Raw genomic sequence first — 23,774 nt, forward strand, 5'->3', positions numbered from 1 at the left:
TTAACAGATGGCAAATACACGTTCCAAAACAGTCAGGAAAGCTGATAATGCTTTTAAGATTTCAACCGTATACATTCAGCCTGTGAACAGCAGTAGACGTTGACCCCCCCCTTGTATGGGAGAACAGTGGTTAAAAACTTCAGGATTCGGCAACAAACGCACGGACAGTACATACATGGGAACCCATCAGAATTAGCATTTACAAAAACGCGAGGAAAGTACATTTTCTAGCTGTTTTTGCTAGTTTACAGCACGTTTCAATACGTCTAGCGGGTTACGGCTATATGTTGAATAATGGGTGTTATAGAGCATTCTGAGCACTGTGTATCTTTTGGAGCTCATTTTTTGATTTGAAGGCAGCGGGAAGAGGAGATAAGGCAGGGAACACGCGTCTAAACCAGAGAGCTGGGAAGCGAGTACTTGCAACGCGAAAAGGGCAGAAAGGAAGAAGGCCTCTGAGAAGGAAAAGCGTCTAAACCAGAGAGCAGGGAAGCGAGTGTTTGCAACGCGCAGGGAGCAGGGACAGAAAGGGAGAACTCCTCTGAGGAGGAACAGCTGGCAGTTAGCCTTCTTTGGAGATGAGAACTTGATCACCACGGGAGAGGATTGTTGAGAGGGTTACAGAGGGGGAGGTCTGAGATCAGAAAATCCTGAGTATTCCCTGCAGTGTGTAGGGCCAGCGACATGAAGAGTTGCAGATCTCGTAAAAGTCCAGGTCAGGAAGCATACAGGTTCATGTTGAATTCTCCAAGTAGGCGGAGTTGAGTGGTAGGAGGCTAGGATGGAGAAGTCCATCCACTGAGAGAGGAAGGGGGTAGGCAAATAGCCACGGTGAGAGAATGGCCAGGAGAGAATGCATGCAGACAAGGCATTCGTGAGAGGAGTCGGCCTGCAAAGGAAAGCAATTTACTACAGGAATCAAGGATAAGCATTGAGATATCACATCTCATGCTATAGCTATAGGAAGGGTCTCAGGATTGGAATGGGAAGGACTTAGATATCACATATGCTATAGGGAGGGTCTCAGTTTTGATATTAGAAGCATTGAGATATCACATCTCATGCTATCGGAAGTGTCTCAGGATTGGAATGGGAAGGAGCTGGATATCACATCTCATGCTAAAGGAAGGGTCTCAGGTTTGGAACGGGAAGGAGTTGGATATCACATCTCATGCTATAGGAAGGGTCTCAGGATTGGAATGGGAAGGACTTAGATATCACATATGCTATAGGGAGGGTCTCAGTTTTGATATTAGAAGCATTGAGATATCACATCTCATGCTATCGGAAGTGTCTCAGGATTGGAATGGGAAGGAGCTGGATATCACATCTCATGCTAAAGGAAGGGTCTCAGGTTTGGAACGGGAAGGAGTTGGATATCACATCTCATGTTATAGGAAGGGTCTCAGGTTTCCTATAAACATTGAGATATCACATCTCTGCTATCGGAAGTGTCTCAGGATTGGAATGGGAAGGAGTTGGATATCCCATCTCATGTTATAGGACGGGTCTCAGGTTTTTTATTAAAATCATTGAGATATTATATTGCATGCTGTAGGAAGGGTCTAAGGATTGGAATGGGAAGGACTTGGATATCACATCTCATGCTATAGATAGGCTCTCAGGTTTGGAAAGTGAAGGAGTTGGATATCACATTTCATGTTAGAGGAAGGATCTCAGGTTTGGTATTAGAGGCATTCAGATATCACATCTCAGGCTATAGGAAGGGTCTTGAGATATCACATCTCATGCTATAGGAAGGGTCTCAGGATTGGAATGGGAAGGAGTTGGATATCACATCTCATGCTATAGGAAGGGTCTTGAGATATCACATCTCATGCTATAGGAAGGGTCTCAGGATTGGAATGGGAAGGAGTTGTATATGACATCTCATGCCGTAGGGAGGGTCTCAGGTTTGGTATAAACATTGAGATATCACATCTCTGCTATCGAAAGGGTCTCAGGATTGGAATGGAAAGGAGTTGGATATCCCATCTCATGTTATAGGAAGAGTCTCAGGTTTGGTATTAGAAGCATTGAGATATCACATCTCATGCTATAGGAAGTGTCTCAGGATTGGAATGGGAAGGACTTGGGTATCACATCTCATGCTATAGGGAGGGTCTCAAGTTTGATATTAGAAGCATTGAGATATCACATCTCATGCTATAGGAAGGGTCTCAGGATTGGAATGGGAAGGAGTTGGATATCACATCTCATGCTATAGGAAGGGTCTCAGGTTTGGTATAAGCAGTGAGATATCACATCTCATGCTATAGGAAGTGTCTCAGGATTGGAATGGGAAGGAGTTGGATATCACATCTCATGTTATAGGAAGGATCTCAGGTTTGGTATAAGCATTGAGATATCACATCTCTGCTATCGGAAGGGTCTAAGGTTTGGAAGGGGAAGGATTTGGATATCACATCTCATGTTATAGGACGGGTCTCAGGTTTGGTATTAGAAGCATTGAGATATCAAGTCTCATGGTATAGGAAGGGTCTCAGAATTGGAATGGGAAGGAGTTGGATATCACATCTCAAGCTATAGGAAGGGTCTCAGGATTAGAATGGGAAGGAGTTTGATATCACATCTCATGCCATAGTATGGGTCTCAGGTTTGGTAGAAGCATTGGGATATCAGATCTCATGCTATCGGAAGGGTATCGGGATTGGATTTGGAAGGAGTTGGATATCCCATCTCATGCTATAGGAAGGGTCTCAGGTTGGAATGGGAAGGAGTTGGATATCACATCTCATGTTATAGGAAGGGTCTCAGGATTGGAATGGGAAGGACTTGGATATCACATCTCATGCTATAGGAAGGCTCTCAGGTTTGCAAGGGGAAAGAGTTGGATATCACATTTCATGTTAGAGGTAGGATCTCAGGTTTGGTATTAGAAGTATTGAGATATCACATCTCATGCTATCAGAAGGATCTCAGGTTTGGTATAGAAGCATTGAGATATCATATCTTATACTATCAGAAGAGTCTCAGGATTGGAATGGGAAGGAGTTGGATATCACATCTCATGCTAAAGGGAGGGTCTCAGGTTTGGAAGATAAGGATTTGGATATCACATCTCATGTTATAGGAAGGATCTCAGGTTTGGTATTAGAAGTATTGAGATATCACATCTCATGCTATCGGAAGGATCTCAGGTTTGGTATAGAAGCATTGAGATATCATATCTTATGCTATCAGAAGGGTCTCAGGATTGGAATGGGAAGGATTTGGATATCACATCTCATGCTAAAGGGAGGGTCTCAGGTTTGGAAGGGGAAGGATTTGGATATCACATCTCATGTTATAGGATGGATCTCAGGTTTGGTATTAGAAGTATTGAGATATCACATCTCATGTTATCGGAAGGATCTCAGGTTTGGTATTAGAAGTATTGAGATATCACCTCTCATGCTATAGGAAGGGTCTCAGGATTGGAATGGGAAGGAGTTGGATATCACATCTCATGCTAAAGGAAGGGTCTCAGGTTTGGTAGAAGCATTGAGATATCACATCTCATGCTATAGGAAGGGTCTCAGGATTGGAATGGGAAGGACTTAGATATCACATATCATGCTATAGGGAGGGTCTCAGTTTTGATATTAGAAGCATTGAGATATCACATCTCATGCTATCGGAAGTGTCTCAGGATTGGAATGGGAAGGAGCTGGATATCACATCTCATGCTAAAGGAAGGGTCTCAGGTTTGGAACGGGAAGGAGTTGGATATCACATCTCATGTTATAGGAAGGGTCTCAGTTTTGGTATAAACATTGAGATATCACATCTCTGCTATCGGAAGTGTCTCAGGATTGGAATGGGAAGGAGTTGGATATCCCATCTCATGTTATAGGACGGGTCTCAGGTTTTTTATTAGAATCATTGAGACATCACATCTCATGCTATAGGAAGGGTCTCAGGATTGGAATGGGAAGGAGTTGGATATCACATCTCATGCTATAGGAAGGGTCTCAGGATTGGAATGGGAAGGAGTTGAATATGACATCTCATGCCGTAGGAAGGGTCTCAGGTTTGGAACGTGAAGGAGTTGGATATCACATTTCATGTTAGAGGAAGGATCTCAGGTTTGGTATTAGAGGCATTCAGATATCACATCTCAGGCTATAGGAAGGGTCTCAGGATTGGAATGGGAAGGAGTTGGATATCACATCTCATGCTATAGGAAGGGTCTCAGGTTTGGTATAAGCATTGAGATATCACATCTCATGCTATAGGAAGGGTCCAGGATTGGAATGGAAGGAGTTGGATATCACATCTCATGTTATAGGAAGGATCTCAGGTTTGGTATTAGAAGCATTGAGACATCACATCTCATGCTATAGGAAGGGTCTCAGGATTGGAATGGGAAGGAGTTGGATATCACATCTCATGCTATAGGAAGGGTCTCAGGATTGGAATGGGAAGGAGTTGAATATGACATCTCATGCCGTAGGAAGGGTCTCAGGTTTGGTATAAACATTGAGATATCACATCTCTGCTATCAAAAGGGTCTCAGGATTGGAATGGGAAGGAGTTGGATATCCCATCTCATGTTATAGGAAGAGTCTCAGGTTTGGTATTAGAAGCATTGAGATATCACATCTCATGCTATAGGAAGTGTCTCAGGATTGGAATGGGAAGGACTTGGATATCACATCTCATGCTATAGGTAGGGTCTCAAGTTTGATATTAGAAGCATTGAGATATCACATCTCATGCTATAGGAAGGGTCTGAGGATTGGAATGGGAAGGAGTTGGATATCACATCTCATGCTATGGGAAGGGTCTCAGGTTTGGTATAAGCAGTGAGATATCACATCTCATGCTATAGGAAGTGTCTCAGGATTGGAATGGGAAGGAGTTGGATATCACATCTCATGTTATAGGAAGGATCTCAGGTTTGGTATAAGCATTGAGATATCACATCTCTGCTATCGGAAGGGTCTCAGGATTGGAATGGGAAGGAGTTGGATATTCCCATCTCATGTTATAAGAAGGGTCTCAGGTTTGGTATTAGAAGCATTGAGATATCACATCTCATGCTATAGGAAGGGTCTCAGGATTGGAATGGGAAGGACTTGGATATCACATCTCATGCTATAGGGAGGGTCTCAAGTTTGATATTAGAAGCTTTGAGATATCACATCTCATGATATCGGAAGGGTCTCAGGATTGGAATGGGAAGAAGTTGGATATCACATCTCATGATAAAGGAAGGGTCTAAGGTTTGGAAGGGGAAGGATTTGGATATCACATCTCATGTTATATTACGGGTCTCAGGTTTGGTATTAGAAGCATTGAGATATCAAGTCTCATAGTATAGGAAGGGTCTCAGAATTGGAATGGGAAGGAGTTGGATATCACATCTCAAGCTATAGGAAGGGTCTCAGGATTGGAATGGGAAAGAGTTGGATATCACATTTCATGTTAGAGGTAGGATCTCAGGTTTGGTATTAGAGGCATTGAGATATCACATCTCATGCTATCAGAAGGGTCTCAGGAATGGAATGGGAAGGATTTGGATATCACATCTCATGCTAAAGGGAGGGTCTCAGGTTTGGAAGGGGAAGGATTTGGATATCACATCTCATGTTATAGGAAGGATCTCAGGTTTGGTATTAGAAGCATTGAGATATCACATCTCATGCTATCGGAAGGATCTCAGGTTTGGTATTAGAAGCATTGAGATATCACATCTCATGCTATCAGAAGAGTCTCAGGATTGGAATAGGAAGGAGTTGGATATCACATCTCATGCTAAAGGGAGGGTCTCATGTTTGGAAGGGGAAGGATTTGGATATCACATCTCATGTTATCGGAAGGATCTCACGTTTGGTATTAGAAGAATTGAGATATCATATCTCATGCTATAGGAAGGGTCTCAGGATTGGAATGGGAAGGAGTTGGATATCACATCTCATGCTATAGGGAGGGTCTCAGGATTGGAATGGGAAGGACTTAGATATCACATATCATGCTATAGGGAGGGTCTCAGTTTTGATATTAGAAGCATTGAGATATCACATCTCATGCTATCGGAAGTGTCTCAGGATTGGAATGGGAAGGAGCTGGATATCACATCTCATGCAAAAGGAAGGGTCTCAGGTTTGGAACGGGAAGGATTTGGATATCACATCTCATGTTATAGGAAGGGTCTCAGGTTTGGTATAAGCATTGAGATATCACATCTCTGCTATCGGAAGAGTCTCAGGATTGGAATGGGAAGGAGTTGAATATCCCATCTCATGTTATAGGACGGGTCTCAGGTTTGTTATTATAATCATTGAGATATCATATTGCATGCTGTAGGAAGGGTCTAAGGGTTGGAATGTGAAGGACTTGGATATCACATCTCATGCTATAGATAGGCTCTTAGGTTTGGAAAGGGAAGGAGTTGGATATCACATTTCATGTTAGAGGAAGGATCTCAGGTTTGGTATTAGAAGCATAGAGATATCACATCTCATGCTATAGGAAGGGTCTCAGGATTGGAATGGGAAGCAGTTGGATATCACATCTCATGCTATAGGAAGTGTCTCAGGATTGGAATGGGAAGGACTTGGGTATCACATCTCATGCTATAGGGAGGGTCTCAAGTTTGATATTAGAAGCATTGAGATATCACATCTCATGCTATAGGAAGGGTCTCAGGATTGGAATGGGAAGGAGTTGGATATCACATCTCATGCTATAGGAAGGGTCTCAGGTTTGGTATAAGCAGTGAGATATCACATCTCATGCTATAGGAAGTGTCTCAGGATTGGAATGGGAAGGAGTTGGATATCACATCTCATGTTATAGGAAGGATCTCAGGTTTGGTATAAGCATTGAGATATCACATCTGTGCTATCGGAAGGGTCTCAGGATTGGAATGGGAAGGAGTTGGATATTCCCATCTCATGTTATAGGGAGGGTCTCAAGTTTGATACTAGAAGCATTGAGATATCACATTTCATGATATCGGAAGGGTCTCAAGATTGGAATGGGAAGGAGTTGGCTATCACATCTCATGATAAAGGAAGGGTCTAAGGTTTGGAAGGGGAAGGATTTGGATATCACATCTCATGTTATAGGACGGGTCTCAGGTTTGGTATTAGAAGCATTGAGATATCAAGTCTCATGGTATAGGAAGGGTCTCAGAATTGGAATGGGAAGGAGTTGGATATCACATCTCAAGCTATAGGAAGGGTCTCAGGATTAGAATGGGAAGGAGTTTGATATCACATCTCATGCCATAGTATGGGTCTCAGGTTTGGTAGAAGCATTGGGATATCAGATCTCATGCTATCGGAAGGGTATCGGGATTGGATTTGGAAGGAGTTGGATATCCCATCTTATGCTATAGGAAGGGTCTCAGGTTGGAATGGGAAGGAGTTGGATATCACATCTCATGTTATAGGAAGGGTCTCGGGATTGGAATGGGAAGGACTTGGATATCACATCTCATGCTATAGGAAGGCTCTCAGGTTTGCAAGGGGAAAGAGTTGGATATCACATTTCATGTTAGAGGTAGGATCTCAGGTTTGGTATTAGAAGTATTGAGATATCACATCTCATGCTATCAGAAGGATCTCAGGTTTGGTATAGAAGCATTGAGATATCATATCTTATGCTATCAGAAGAGTCTCAGGATTGGAATGGGAAGGAGTTGGATATCACATCTCATGCTAAAGGGAGGGTCTCAGGTTTGGAAGATAAGGATTTGGATATCACATCTCATGTTATAGGAAGGATCTCAGGTTTGGTATTAGAAGTATTGAGATATCACATCTCATGCTATCGGAAGGATCTCAGGTTTGGTATAGAAGCATTGAGATATCATATCTTATGCTATCAGAAGGGTCTCAGGATTGGAATGGGAAGGAGTTGGATATCACATCTCATGCTAAAGGGAGGGTCTCAGGTTTGGAAGGGGAAGGATTTGGATATCACATCTCATGTTATAGGATGGATCTCAGGTTTGGTATTAGAAGTATTGAGATATCACATCTCATGTTATCGGAAGGATCTCAGGTTTGGTATTAGAAGTATTGAGATATCACCTCTCATGCTATAGGAAGGGTCTCAGGATTGGAATGGGAAGGAGTTGGATATCACATCTCATGCTAAAGGAAGGGTCTCAGGTTTGGTAGAAGCATTGAGATATCACATCTCATGCTATAGGAAGGGTCTCAGGATTGGAATGGGAAGGACTTAGATATCACATATCATGCTATAGGGAGGGTCTCAGTTTTGATATTAGAAGCATTGAGATATCACATCTCATGCTATCGGAAGTGTCTCAGGATTGGAATGGGAAGGAGCTGGATATCACATCTCATGCTAAAGGAAGGGTCTCAGGTTTGGAACGGGAAGGAGTTGGATATCACATCTCATGTTATAGGAAGGGTCTCAGGTTTGGTATAAACATTGAGATATCACATCTCTGCTATCGGAAATGTCTCAGAATTGGAATGGGAAGGAGTTGGATATCCCATCTCATGTTATAGGACGGGTCTCAGGTTTTTTATTAGAATCATTGAGATATCATATTGCATGCTGTAGGAAGGGTCTAAGGATTGGAATGGGAAGGACTTGGATATCACATCTCATGCTATAGATAGGCTCTCAGGTTTGGAAAGTGAAGGAGTTGGATATCACATTTCATGTTAGAGGAAGGATCTCAGGTTTGGTATTAGAGGCATTGAGATATCACATTTCAGGCTATAGGAAGGGTCTCAGGATTGGAATGGGAAGGAGTTGGATATCACATCTCATGCTATAGGAAGGGTCTCAGGTTTGGTATAAGCATTGAGATATCACATCTCATGCTATAGGAAGGGTCCAGGATTGGAATGGAAGGAGTTGGATATCACATCTCATGTTATAGGAAGGATCTCAGGTTTGGTATTAGAAGCATTGAGACATCACATCTCATGCTATAGGAAGGGTCTCATGATTGGAATGGGAAGGAGTTGGATATCACATCTCATGCTATAGGAAGGGTCTCAGGATTGGAATGGGAAGGAGTTGAATATGATATCTCATGCCGTAGGAAAGGTCTCAGGTTTGGTATAAACATTGAGATATCACATCTCTGCTATCGAAAAGGTCTCAGGATTGGAATGGAAAGGAGTTGGATATCCCATCTCATGTTATAGGAAGAGTCTCAGGTTTGGTATTAGAAGCATTGAGATATCACATCTCATGCTATAGGAAGTGTCTCAGGATTGGAATGGGAAGGACTTGGGTATCACATCTCATGCTATAGGGAGGGTCTCAAGTTTGATATTAGAAGCATTGAGATATCACCTCTCATGCTATAGGAATGGTCTCAGGATTGGAATGGGAAGGAGTTGGATATCACATCTCATGCTATAGGAAGGGTCTCAGGTTTGGTATAAGCAGTGAGATATCACATCTCATGCTATAGGAAGTGTCTCAGGATTGGAATGGGAAGGAGTTGGATATCACATCTCATGTTATAGGAAGGATCTCAGGTTTGGTATAAGCATTGAGATATCACATCTCTGCTATCGGAAGGGTCTAAGGTTTGGAAGGGGAAGGATTTGGATATCACATCTCATGTTATAGGACGGGTCTCAGGTTTGGTATTAGAAGCATTGAGATATCAAGTCTCATGGTATAGGAAGGGTCTCAGAATTGGAATGGGAAGGAGTTGGATATCACATCTCAAGCTATAGGAAGGCTCTCAGGTTTGCAAGGGGAAAGAGTTGGATATCACATTTCATGTTAGAGGTAGGATCTCAGGTTTGGTATTAGAAGTATTGAGATATCACATCTCATGCTATCAGAAGGATCTCAGGTTTGGTATAGAAGCATTGAGATATCATATCTTATACTATCAGAAGAGTCTCAGGATTGGAATGGGAAGGAGTTGGATATCACATCTCATGCTAAAGGGAGGGTCTCAGGTTTGGAAGATAAGGATTTGGATATCACATCTCATGTTATAGGAAGGATCTCAGGTTTGGTATTAGAAGTATTGAGATATCACATCTCATGCTATCGGAAGGATCTCAGGTTTGGTATAGAAGCATTGAGATATCATATCTTATGCTATCAGAAGGGTCTCAGGATTGGAATGGGAAGGATTTGGATATCACATCTCATGCTAAAGGGAGGGTCTCAGGTTTGGAAGGGGAAGGATTTGGATATCACATCTCATGTTATAGGATGGATCTCAGGTTTGGTATTAGAAGTATTGAGATATCACATCTCATGTTATCGGAAGGATCTCAGGTTTGGTATTAGAAGTATTGAGATATCACCTCTCATGCTATAGGAAGGGTCTCAGGATTGGAATGGGAAGGAGTTGGATATCACATCTCATGCTAAAGGAAGGGTCTCAGGTTTGGTAGAAGCATTGAGATATCACATCTCATGCTATAGGAAGGGTCTCAGGATTGGAATGGGAAGGACTTAGATATCACATATCATGCTATAGGGAGGGTCTCAGTTTTGATATTAGAAGCATTGAGATATCACATCTCATGCTATCGGAAGTGTCTCAGGATTGGAATGGGAAGGAGCTGGATATCACATCTCATGCTAAAGGAAGGGTCTCAGGTTTGGAACGGGAAGGAGTTGGATATCACATCTCATGTTATAGGAAGGGTCTCAGTTTTGGTATAAACATTGAGATATCACATCTCTGCTATCGGAAGTGTCTCAGGATTGGAATGGGAAGGAGTTGGATATCCCATCTCATGTTATAGGACGGGTCTCAGGTTTTTTATTAGAATCATTGAGACATCACATCTCATGCTATAGGAAGGGTCTCAGGATTGGAATGGGAAGGAGTTGGATATCACATCTCATGCTATAGGAAGGGTCTCAGGATTGGAATGGGAAGGAGTTGAATATGACATCTCATGCCGTAGGAAGGGTCTCAGGTTTGGAAAGTGAAGGAGTTGGATATCACATTTCATGTTAGAGGAAGGATCTCAGGTTTGGTATTAGAGGCATTCAGATATCACATCTCAGGCTATAGGAAGGGTCTCAGGATTGGAATGGGAAGGAGTTGGATATCACATCTCATGCTATAGGAAGGGTCTCAGGTTTGGTATAAGCATTGAGATATCACATCTCATGCTATAGGAAGGGTCCAGGATTGGAATGGAAGGAGTTGGATATCACATCTCATGTTATAGGAAGGATCTCAGGTTTGGTATTAGAAGCATTGAGACATCACATCTCATGCTATAGGAAGGGTCTCAGGATTGGAATGGGAAGGAGTTGGATATCACATCTCATGCTATAGGAAGGGTCTCAGGATTGGAATGGGAAGGAGTTGAATATGACATCTCATGCTAAAGGGAGGGTCTCAGGTTTGGAAGATAAGGATTTGGATATCACATCTCATGTTATAGGAAGGATCTCAGGTTTGGTATTAGAAGTATTGAGATATCACATCTCATGCTATCGGAAGGATCTCAGGTTTGGTATAGAAGCATTGAGATATCATATCTTATGCTATCAGAAGGGTCTCAGGATTGGAATGGGAAGGATTTGGATATCACATCTCATGCTAAAGGGAGGGTCTCAGGTTTGGAAGGGGAAGGATTTGGATATCACATCTCATGTTATAGGATGGATCTCAGGTTTGGTATTAGAAGTATTGAGATATCACATCTCATGTTATCGGAAGGATCTCAGGTTTGGTATTAGAAGTATTGAGATATCACCTCTCATGCTATAGGAAGGGTCTCAGGATTGGAATGGGAAGGAGTTGGATATCACATCTCATGCTAAAGGAAGGGTCTCAGGTTTGGTAGAAGCATTGAGATATCACATCTCATGCTATAGGAAGGGTCTCAGGATTGGAATGGGAAGGACTTAGATATCACATATCATGCTATAGGGAGGGTCTCAGTTTTGATATTAGAAGCATTGAGATATCACATCTCATGCTATCGGAAGTGTCTCAGGATTGGAATGGGAAGGAGCTGGATATCACATCTCATGCTAAAGGAAGGGTCTCAGGTTTGGAACGGGAAGGAGTTGGATATCACATCTCATGTTATAGGAAGGGTCTCAGTTTTGGTATAAACATTGAGATATCACATCTCTGCTATCGGAAGTGTCTCAGGATTGGAATGGGAAGGAGTTGGATATCCCATCTCATGTTATAGGACGGGTCTCAGGTTTTTTATTAGAATCATTGAGACATCACATCTCATGCTATAGGAAGGGTCTCAGGATTGGAATGGGAAGGAGTTGGATATCACATCTCATGCTATAGGAAGGGTCTCAGGATTGGAATGGGAAGGAGTTGAATATGACATCTCATGCCGTAGGAAGGGTCTCAGGTTTGGAAAGTGAAGGAGTTGGATATCACATTTCATGTTAGAGGAAGGATCTCAGGTTTGGTATTAGAGGCATTCAGATATCACATCTCAGGCTATAGGAAGGGTCTCAGGATTGGAATGGGAAGGAGTTGGATATCACATCTCATGCTATAGGAAGGGTCTCAGGTTTGGTATAAGCATTGAGATATCACATCTCATGCTATAGGAAGGGTCCAGGATTGGAATGGAAGGAGTTGGATATCACATCTCATGTTATAGGAAGGATCTCAGGTTTGGTATTAGAAGCATTGAGACATCACATCTCATGCTATAGGAAGGGTCTCAGGATTGGAATGGGAAGGAGTTGGATATCACATCTCATGCTATAGGAAGGGTCTCAGGATTGGAATGGGAAGGAGTTGAATATGACATCTCATGCCGTAGGAAGGGTCTCAGGTTTGGTATAAACATTGAGATATCACATCTCTGCTATCAAAAGGGTCTCAGGATTGGAATGGGAAGGAGTTAGATATCCCATCTCATGTTATAGGAAGAGTCTCAGGTTTGGTATTAGAAGCATTGAGATATCACATCTCATGCTATAGGAAGTGTCTCAGGATTGGAATGGGAAGGACTTGGATATCACATCTCATGCTATAGGTAGGGTCTCAAGTTTGATATTAGAAGCATTGAGATATCACATCTCATGCTATAGGAAGGGTCTGAGGATTGGAATGGGAAGGAGTTGGATATCACATCTCATGCTATGGGAAGGGTCTCAGGTTTGGTATAAGCAGTGAGATATCACATCTCATGCTATAGGAAGTGTCTCAGGATTGGAATGGGAAGGAGTTGGATATCACATCTCATGTTATAGGAAGGATCTCAGGTTTGGTATAAGCATTGAGATATCACATCTCTGCTATCGGAAGGGTCTCAGGATTGGAATGGGAAGGAGTTGGATATTCCCATCTCATGTTATAAGAAGGGTCTCAGGTTTGGTATTAGAAGCATTGAGATATCACATCTCATGCTATAGGAAGGGTCTCAGGATTGGAATGGGAAGGACTTGGATATCACATCTCATGCTATAGGGAGGGTCTCAAGTTTGATATTAGAAGCTTTGAGATATCACATCTCATGATATCGGAAGGGTCTCAGGATTGGAATGGGAAGAAGTTGGATATCACATCTCATGATAAAGGAAGGGTCTAAGGTTTGGAAGGGGAAGGATTTGGATATCACATCTCATGTTATATTACGGGTCTCAGGTTTGGTATTAGAAGCATTGAGATATCAAGTCTCATAGTATAGGAAGGGTCTCAGAATTGGAATGGGAAGGAGTTGGATATCACATCTCAAGCTATAGGAAGGGTCTCAGGATTGGAATGGGAAAGAGTTGGATATCACATTTCATGTTAGAGGTAGGATCTCAGGTTTGGTATTAGAGGCATTGAGATATCACATCTCATGCTATCAGAAGGGTCTCAGGAATGGAATGGGAAGGATTTGGATATCACATCTCATGCTAAAGGGAGGGTCTCAGGTTTGGAAGGGGAAGGATTTGGATATCACATCTCATGTTATAGGAAGGATCTCAGGTTTGGTATTAGAAGCATTGAGATATCACATCTCATGCTATCGGAAGGATCTCAGGTTTGGTATTAGAAGCATTGAGATATCACATCTCATGCTATCAGAAGAGTCTCAGGATTGGAATAGGAAGGAGTTGGATATCACATCTCATGCTAAAGGGAGGGTCTCATGTTTGGAAGGGCAAGGATTTGGATATCACATCTCATGTTATCGGAAGGATCTCACGTTTGGTATTAGAAGAATTGAGATATCATATCTCATGCTATAGGAAGGGTCTCAGGATTGGAATGGGAAGGAGTTGGATATCACATCTCATGCTATAGGGAGGGTCTCAGGATTGGAATGGGAAGGACTTAGATATCACATATCATGCTATAGGGAGGGTCTCAGTTTTGATATTAGAAGCATTGAGATATCACATCTCATGCTATCGGAAGTGTCTCAGGATTGGAATGGGAAGGAGCTGGATATCACATCTCATGCTAAAGGAAGGGTCTCAGGTTTGGAACGGGAAGGATTTGGATATCACATCTCATGTTATAGGAAGGGTCTCAGGTTTGGTATAAGCATTGAGATATCACATCTCTGCTATCGGAAGAGTCTCAGGATTGGAATGGGAAGGAGTTGAATATCCCATCTCATGTTATAGGACGGGTCTCAGGTTTGTTATTATAATCATTGAGATATCATATTGCATGCTGTAGGAAGGGTCTAAGGGTTGGAATGTGAAGGACTTGGATATCACATCTCATGCTATAGATAGGCTCTTAGGTTTGGAAAGGGAAGGAGTTGGATATCACATTTCATGTTAGAGGAAGGATCTCAGGTTTGGTATTAGAAGCATAGAGATATCACATCTCATGCTATAGGAAGGGTCTCAGGATTGGAATGGGAAGCAGTTGGATATCACATCTCATGCTATAGGAAGTGTCTCAGGATTGGAATGGGAAGGACTTGGGTATCACATCTCATGCTATAGGGAGGGTCTCAAGTTTGATATTAGAAGCATTGAGATATCACATCTCATGCTATAGGAAGGGTCTCAGGATTGGAATGGGAAGGAGTTGGATATCACATCTCATGCTATAGGAAGGGTCTCAGGTTTGGTATAAGCAGTGAGATATCACATCTCATGCTATAGGAAGTGTCTCAGGATTGGAATGGGAAGGAGTTGGATATCACATCTCATGTTATAGGAAGGATCTCAGGTTTGGTATAAGCATTGAGATATCACATCTGTGCTATCGGAAGGGTCTCAGGATTGGAATGGGAAGGAGTTGGATATTCCCATCTCATGTTATAGGGAGGGTCTCAAGTTTGATACTAGAAGCATTGAGATATCACATTTCATGATATCGGAAGGGTCTCAAGATTGGAATGGGAAGGAGTTGGCTATCACATCTCATGATAAAGGAAGGGTCTAAGGTTTGGAAGGGGAAGGATTTGGATATCACATCTCATGTTATAGGACGGGTCTCAGGTTTGGTATTAGAAGCATTGAGATATCAAGTCTCATGGTATAGGAAGGGTCTCAGAATTGGAATGGGAAGGAGTTGGATATCACATCTCAAGCTATAGGAACGGTCTCAGGATTAGAATGGGAAGGAGTTTGATATCACATCTCATGCCATAGTATGGGTCTCAGGTTTGGTAGAAGCATTGGGATATCAGATCTCATGCTATCGGAAGGGTATCGGGATTGGATTTGGAAGGAGTTGGATATCCCATCTTATGCTATAGGAAGGGTCTCAGGTTGGAATGGGAAGGAGTTGGATATCACATCTCATGTTATAGGAAGGGTCTCGGGATTGGAATGGGAAGGACTTGGATATCACATCTCATGCTATAGGAAGGCTCTCAGGTTTGCAAGGGGAAAGAGTTGGATATCACATTTCATGTTAGAGGTAGGATCTCAGGTTTGGTATTAGAAGTATTGAGATATCACATCTCATGCTATCAGAAGGATCTCAGGTTTGGTATAGAAGCATTGAGATATCATATCTTATGCTATCAGAAGAGTCTCAGGATTGGAATGGGAAGGAGTTGGATATCACATCTCATGCTAAAGGGACGGTCTCAGGTTTGGAAGATAAGGATTTGGATATCACATCTCATGTTATAGGAAGGATCTCAGGTTTGGTATTAGAAGTATTGAGATATCACATCTCATGCTATCGGAAGGATCTCAGGTTTGGTATAGAAGCATTGAGATATCATATCTTATGCTATCAGAAGGGTCTCAGGATTGGAATGGGAAGGAGTTGGATATCACATCTCATGCTAAAGGGAGGGTCTCAGGTTTGGAAGGGGAAGGATTTGGATATCACATCTCATGTTATAGGATGGATCTCAGGTTTGGTATTAGAAGTATTGAGATATCACATCTCATGTTATCGGAAGGATCTCAGGTTTGGTATTAGAAGTATTGAGATATCACCTCTCATGCTATAGGAAGGGTCTCAGGATTGGAATGGGAAGGAGTTGGATATCACATCTCATGCTAAAGGAAGGGTCTCAGGTTTGGTAGAAGCATTGAGATATCACATCTCATGCTATAGGAAGGGTCTCAGGATTGGAATGGGAAGGACTTAGATATCACATATCATGCTATAGGGAGGGTCTCAGTTTTGATATTAGAAGCATTGAGATATCACATCTCATGCTATCGGAAGTGTCTCAGGATTGGAATGGGAAGGAGCTGGATATCACATCTCATGCTAAAGGAAGGGTCTCAGGTTTGGAACGGGAAGGAGTTGGATATCACATCTCATGTTATAGGAAGGGTCTCAGGTTTGGTATAAACATTGAGATATCACATCTCTGCTATCGGAAATGTCTCAGAATTGGAATGGGAAGGAGTTGGATATCCCATCTCATGTTATAGGACGGGTCTCAGGTTTTTTATTAGAATCATTGAGATATCATATTGCATGCTGTAGGAAGGGTCTAAGGATTGGAATGGGAAGGACTTGGATATCACATCTCATGCTATAGATAGGCTCTCAGGTTTGGAAAGTGAAGGAGTTGGATATCACATTTCATGTTAGAGGAAGGATCTCAGGTTTGGTATTAGAGGCATTGAGATATCACATTTCAGGCTATAGGAAGGGTCTCAGGATTGGAATGGGAAGGAGTTGGATATCACATCTCATGCTATAGGAAGGGTCTCAGGTTTGGTATAAGCATTGAGATATCACATCTCATGCTATAGGAAGGGTCCAGGATTGGAATGGAAGGAGTTGGATATCACATCTCATGTTATAGGAAGGATCTCAGGTTTGGTATTAGAAGCATTGAGACATCACATCTCATGCTATAGGAAGGGTCTCATGATTGGAATGGGAAGGAGTTGGATATCACATCTCATGCTATAGGAAGGGTCTCAGGATTGGAATGGGAAGGAGTTGAATATGATATCTCATGCCGTAGGAAAGGTCTCAGGTTTGGTATAAACATTGAGATATCACATCTCTGCTATCGAAAAGGTCTCAGGATTGGAATGGAAAGGAGTTGGATATCCCATCTCATGTTATAGGAAGAGTCTCAGGTTTGGTATTAGAAGCATTGAGATATCACATCTCATGCTATAGGAAGTGTCTCAGGATTGGAATGGGAAGGACTTGGGTATCACATCTCATGCTATAGGGAGGGTCTCAAGTTTGATATTAGAAGCATTGAGATATCACCTCTCATGCTATAGGAATGGTCTCAGGATTGGAATGGGAAGGAGTTGGATATCACATCTCATGCTATAGGAAGGGTCTCAGGTTTGGTATAAGCAGTGAGATATCACATCTCATGCTATAGGAAGTGTCTCAGGATTGGAATGGGAAGGAGTTGGATATCACATCTCATGTTATAGGAAGGATCTCAGGTTTGGTATAAGCATTGAGATATCACATCTCTGCTATCGGAAGGGTCTAAGGTTTGGAAGGGGAAGGATTTGGATATCACATCTCATGTTATAGGACGGGTCTCAGGTTTGGTATTAGAAGCATTGAGATATCAAGTCTCATGGTATAGGAAGGGTCTCAGAATTGGAATGGGAAGGAGTTGGATATCACATCTCAAGCTATAGGAAGGGTCTCAGGATTAGAATGGGAAGGAGTTTGATATCACATCTCATGCCATAGTATGGGTCTCAGGTTTGGTAGAAGCATTGGGATATCAGATCTCATGCTATCGGAAGGGTATCGGGATTGGATTTGGAAGGAGTTGGATATCCCATCTCATGCTATAGGAAGGGTCTCAGGTTGGAATGGGAAGGAGTTGGATATCACATCTCATGTTATAGGAAGGGTCTCAGGATTGGAATGGGAAGGACTTGGATATCACATCTCATGCTATAGGAAGGCTCTCAGGTTTGCAAGGGGAAAGAGTGGGATATCACATTTCATGTTAGAGGAAGGATCTCAGGTTTGGTATTAGAGGCATTCAGATATCACATCTCAGGCTATAGGAAGGGTCTTGAGATATCACATCTCATGCTATAGGAAGGGTCTCAGGATTGGAATGGGAAGGAGTTGGATATCACATCTCATGCTATAGGAAGGGTCTTGAGATATCACATCTCATGCTATAGGAAGGGTCTCAGGATTGGAATGGGAAGGAGTTGTATATGACATCTCATGCCGTAGGGAGGGTCTCAGGTTTGGTATAAACATTGAGATATCACATCTCTGCTATCGAAAGGGTCTCAGGATTGGAATGGAAAGGAGTTGGATATCCCATCTCATGTTATAGGAAGAGTCTCAGGTTTGGTATTAGAAGCATTGAGATATCACATCTCATGCTATAGGAAGTGTCTCAGGATTGGAATGGGAAGGACTTGGGTATCACATCTCATGCTATAGGGAGGGTCTCAAGTTTGATATTAGAAGCATTGAGATATCACATCTCATGCTATAGGAAGGGTCTCAGGATTGGAATGGGAAGGAGTTGGATATCACATCTCATGCTATAGGAAGGGTCTCAGGTTTGGTATAAGCAGTGAGATATCACATCTCATGCTATAGGAAGTGTCTCAGGATTGGAATGGGAAGGAGTTGGATATCACATCTCATGTTATAGGAAGGATCTCAGGTTTGGTATAAGCATTGAGATATCACATCTCTGCTATCGGAAGGGTCTAAGGTTTGGAAGGGGAAGGATTTGGATATCACATCTCATGTTATAGGACGGGTCTCAGGTTTGGTATTAGAAGCATTGAGATATCAAGTCTCATGGTATAGGAAGGGTCTCAGAATTGGAATGGGAAGGAGTTGGATATCACATCTCAAGCTATAGGAAGGGTCTCAGGATTAGAATGGGAAGGAGTTTGATATCACATCTCATGCCATAGTATGGGTCTCAGGTTTGGTAGAAGCATTGGGATATCAGATCTCATGCTATCGGAAGGGTATCGGGATTGGATTTGGAAGGAGTTGGATATCCCATCTCATGCTATAGGAAGGGTCTCAGGTTGGAATGGGAAGGAGTTGGATATCACATCTCATGTTATAGGAAGGGTCTCAGGATTGGAATGGGAAGGACTTGGATATCACATCTCATGCTATAGGAAGGCTCTCAGGTTTGCAAGGGGAAAGAGTTGGATATCACATTTCATGTTAGAGGTAGGATCTCAGGTTTGGTATTAGAAGTATTGAGATATCACATCTCATGCTATCAGAAGGATCTCAGGTTTGGTATAGAAGCATTGAGATATCATATCTTATACTATCAGAAGAGTCTCAGGATTGGAATGGGAAGGAGTTGGATATCACATCTCATGCTAAAGGGAGGGTCTCAGGTTTGGAAGATAAGGATTTGGATATCACATCTCATGTTATAGGAAGGATCTCAGGTTTGGTATTAGAAGTATTGAGATATCACATCTCATGCTATCGGAAGGATCTCAGGTTTGGTATAGAAGCATTGAGATATCATATCTTATGCTATCAGAAGGGTCTCAGGATTGGAATGGGAAGGATTTGGATATCACATCTCATGCTAAAGGGAGGGTCTCAGGTTTGGAAGGGGAAGGATTTGGATATCACATCTCATGTTATAGGATGGATCTCAGGTTTGGTATTAGAAGTATTGAGATATCACATCTCATGTTATCGGAAGGATCTCAGGTTTGGTATTAGAAGTATTGAGATATCACCTCTCATGCTATAGGAAGGGTCTCAGGATTGGAATGGGAAGGAGTTGGATATCACATCTCATGCTAAAGGAAGGGTCTCAGGTTTGGTAGAAGCATTGACATATCACATCTCATGCTATAGGAAGGGTCTCAGGATTGGAATGGGAAGGACTTAGATATCACATATCATGCTATAGGGAGGGTCTCAGTTTTGATATTAGAAGCATTGAGATATCACATCTCATGCTATCGGAAGTGTCTCAGGATTGGAATGGGAAGGAGCTGGATATCACATCTCATGCTAAAGGAAGGGTCTCAGGTTTGGAACGGGAAGGAGTTGGATATCACATCTCATGTTATAGGAAGGGTCTCAGTTTTGGTATAAACATTGAGATATCACATCTCTGCTATCGGAAGTGTCTCAGGATTGGAATGGGAAGGAGTTGGATATCCCATCTCATGTTATAGGACGGGTCTCAGGTTTTTTATTAGAATCATTGAGACATCACATCTCATGCTATAGGAAGGGTCTCAGGATTGGAATGGGAAGGAGTTGGATATCACATCTCATGCTATAGGAAGGGTCTCAGGATTGGAATGGGAAGGAGTTGAATATGACATCTCATGCCGTAGGAAGGGTCTCAGGTTTGGAAAGTGAAGGAGTTGGATATCACATTTCATGTTAGAGGAAGATTCTCAGGTTTGGTATTAGAGGCATTCAGATATCACATCTCAGGCTATAGGAAGGGTCTCAGGATTGGAATGGGAAGGAGTTGGATATCACATCTCATGCTATAGGAAGGGTCTCAGGTTTGGTATAAGCATTGAGATATCACATCTCATGCTATAGGAAGGGTCCAGGATTGGAATGGAAGGAGTTGGATATCACATCTCATGTTATAGGAAGGATCTCAGGTTTGGTATTAGAAGCATTGAGACATCACATCTCATGCTATAGGAAGGGTCTCAGGATTGGAATGGGAAGGAGTTGGATATCACATCTCATGCTATAGGAAGGGTCTCAGGATTGGAATGGGAAGGAGTTGAATATGACATCTCATGCCGTAGGAAGGGTCTCAGGTTTGGTATAAACATTGAGATATCACATCTCTGCTATCAAAAGGGTCTCAGGATTGGAATGGGAAGGAGTTGGATATCACATCTCATGCTATGGGAAGGGTCTCAGGTTTGGTATAAGCAGTGAGATATCACATCTCATGCTATAGGAAGTGTCTCAGGATTGGAATGGGAAGGAGTTGGATATCACATCTCATGTTATAGGAAGGATCTCAGGTTTGGTATAAGCATTGAGATATCACATCTCTGCTATCGGAAGGGTCTCAGGATTGGAATGGGAAGGAGTTGGATATTCCCATCTCATGTTATAAGAAGGGTCTCAGGTTTGGTATTAGAAGCATTGAGATATCACATCTCATGCTATAGGAAGGGTCTCAGGATTGGAATGGGAAGGACTTGGATATCACATCTCATGCTATAGGGAGGGTCTCAAGTTTGATATTAGAAGCTTTGAGATATCACATCTCATGATATCGGAAGGGTCTCAGGATTGGAATGGGAAGAAGTTGGATATCACATCTCATGATAAAGGAAGGGTCTAAGGTTTGGAAGGGGAAGGATTTGGATATCACATCTCATGTTATATTACGGGTCTCAGGTTTGGTATTAGAAGCATTGAGATATCAAGTCTCATAGTATAGGAAGGGTCTCAGAATTGGAATGGGAAGGAGTTGGATATCACATCTCAAGCTATAGGAAGGGTCTCAGGATTGGAATGGGAAAGAGTTGGATATCACATTTCATGTTAGAGGTAGGATCTCAGGTTTGGTATTAGAGGCATTGAGATATCACATCTCATGCTATCAGAAGGGTCTCAGGAATGGAATGGGAAGGATTTGGATATCACATCTCATGCTAAAGGGAGGGTCTCAGGTTTGGAAGGGGAAGGATTTGGATATCACATCTCATGTTATAGGAAGGATCTCAGGTTTGGTATTAGAAGCATTGAGATATCACATCTCATGCTATCGGAAGGATCTCAGGTTTGGTATTAGAAGCATTGAGATATCACATCTCATGCTATCAGAAGAGTCTCAGGATTGGAATAGGAAGGAGTTGGATATCACATCTCATGCTAAAGGGAGGGTCTCATGTTTGGAAGGGGAAGGATTTGGATATCACATCTCATGTTATCGGAAGGATCTCACGTTTGGTATTAGAAGAATTGAGATATCATATCTCATGCTATAGGAAGGGTCTCAGGATTGGAATGGGAAGGAGTTGGATATCACATCTCATGCTATAGGGAGGGTCTCAGGATTGGAATGGGAAGGACTTAGATATCACATATCATGCTATAGGGAGGGTCTCAGTTTTGATATTAGAAGCATTGAGATATCACATCTCATGCTATCGGAAGTGTCTCAGGATTGGAATGGGAAGGAGCTGGATATCACATCTCATGCTAAAGGAAGGGTCTCAGGTTTGGAACGGGAAGGATTTGGATATCACATCTCATGTTATAGGAAGGGTCTCAGGTTTGGTATAAGCATTGAGATATCACATCTCTGCTATCGGAAGAGTCTCAGGATTGGAATGGGAAGGAGTTGAATATCCCATCTCATGTTATAGGACGGGTCTCAGGTTTGTTATTATAATCATTGAGATATCATATTGCATGCTGTAGGAAGGGTCTAAGGGTTGGAATGTGAAGGACTTGGATATCACATCTCATGCTATAGATAGGCTCTTAGGTTTGGAAAGGGAAGGAGTTGGATATCACATTTCATGTTAGAGGAAGGATCTCAGGTTTGGTATTAGAAGCATAGAGATATCACATCTCATGCTATAGGAAGGGTCTCAGGATTGGAATGGGAAGCAGTTGGATATCACATCTCATGCTATAGGAAGTGTCTCAGGATTGGAATGGGAAGGACTTGGGTATCACATCTCATGCTATAGGGAGGGTCTCAAGTTTGATATTAGAAGCATTGAGATATCACATCTCATGCTATAGGAAGGGTCTCAGGATTGGAATGGGAAGGAGTTGGATATCACATCTCATGCTATAGGAAGGGTCTCAGGTTTGGTATAAGCAGTGAGATATCACATCTCATGCTATAGGAAGTGTCTCAGGATTGGAATGGGAAGGAGTTGGATATCACATCTCATGTTATAGGAAGGATCTCAGGTTTGGTATAAGCATTGAGATATCACATCTGTGCTATCGGAAGGGTCTCAGGATTGGAATGGGAAGGAGTTGGATATTCCCATCTCATGTTATAGGGAGGGTCTCAAGTTTGATACTAGAAGCATTGAGATATCACATTTCATGATATCGGAAGGGTCTCAAGATTGGAATGGGAAGGAGTTGGCTATCACATCTCATGATAAAGGAAGGGTCTAAGGTTTGGAAGGGGAAGGATTTGGATATCACATCTCATGTTATAGGACGGGTCTCAGGTTTGGTATTAGAAGCATTGAGATATCAAGTCTCATGGTATAGGAAGGGTCTCAGAATTGGAATGGGAAGGAGTTGGATATCACATCTCAAGCTATAGGAAGGGTCTCAGGATTAGAATGGGAAGGAGTTTGATATCACATCTCATGCCATAGTATGGGTCTCAGGTTTGGTAGAAGCATTGGGATATCAGATCTCATGCTATCGGAAGGGTATCGGGATTGGATTTGGAAGGAGTTGGATATCCCATCTTATGCTATAGGAAGGGTCTCAGGTTGGAATG

This window comes from Ambystoma mexicanum, unplaced genomic scaffold (genome assembly GCF_040938575.1).
Source record: "Ambystoma mexicanum isolate Mex_15411 unplaced genomic scaffold, UKY_AmexF1_1 Mex_scaf4, whole genome shotgun sequence".
Taxonomy (NCBI): Eukaryota; Metazoa; Chordata; class Amphibia; order Caudata; family Ambystomatidae; genus Ambystoma; species Ambystoma mexicanum.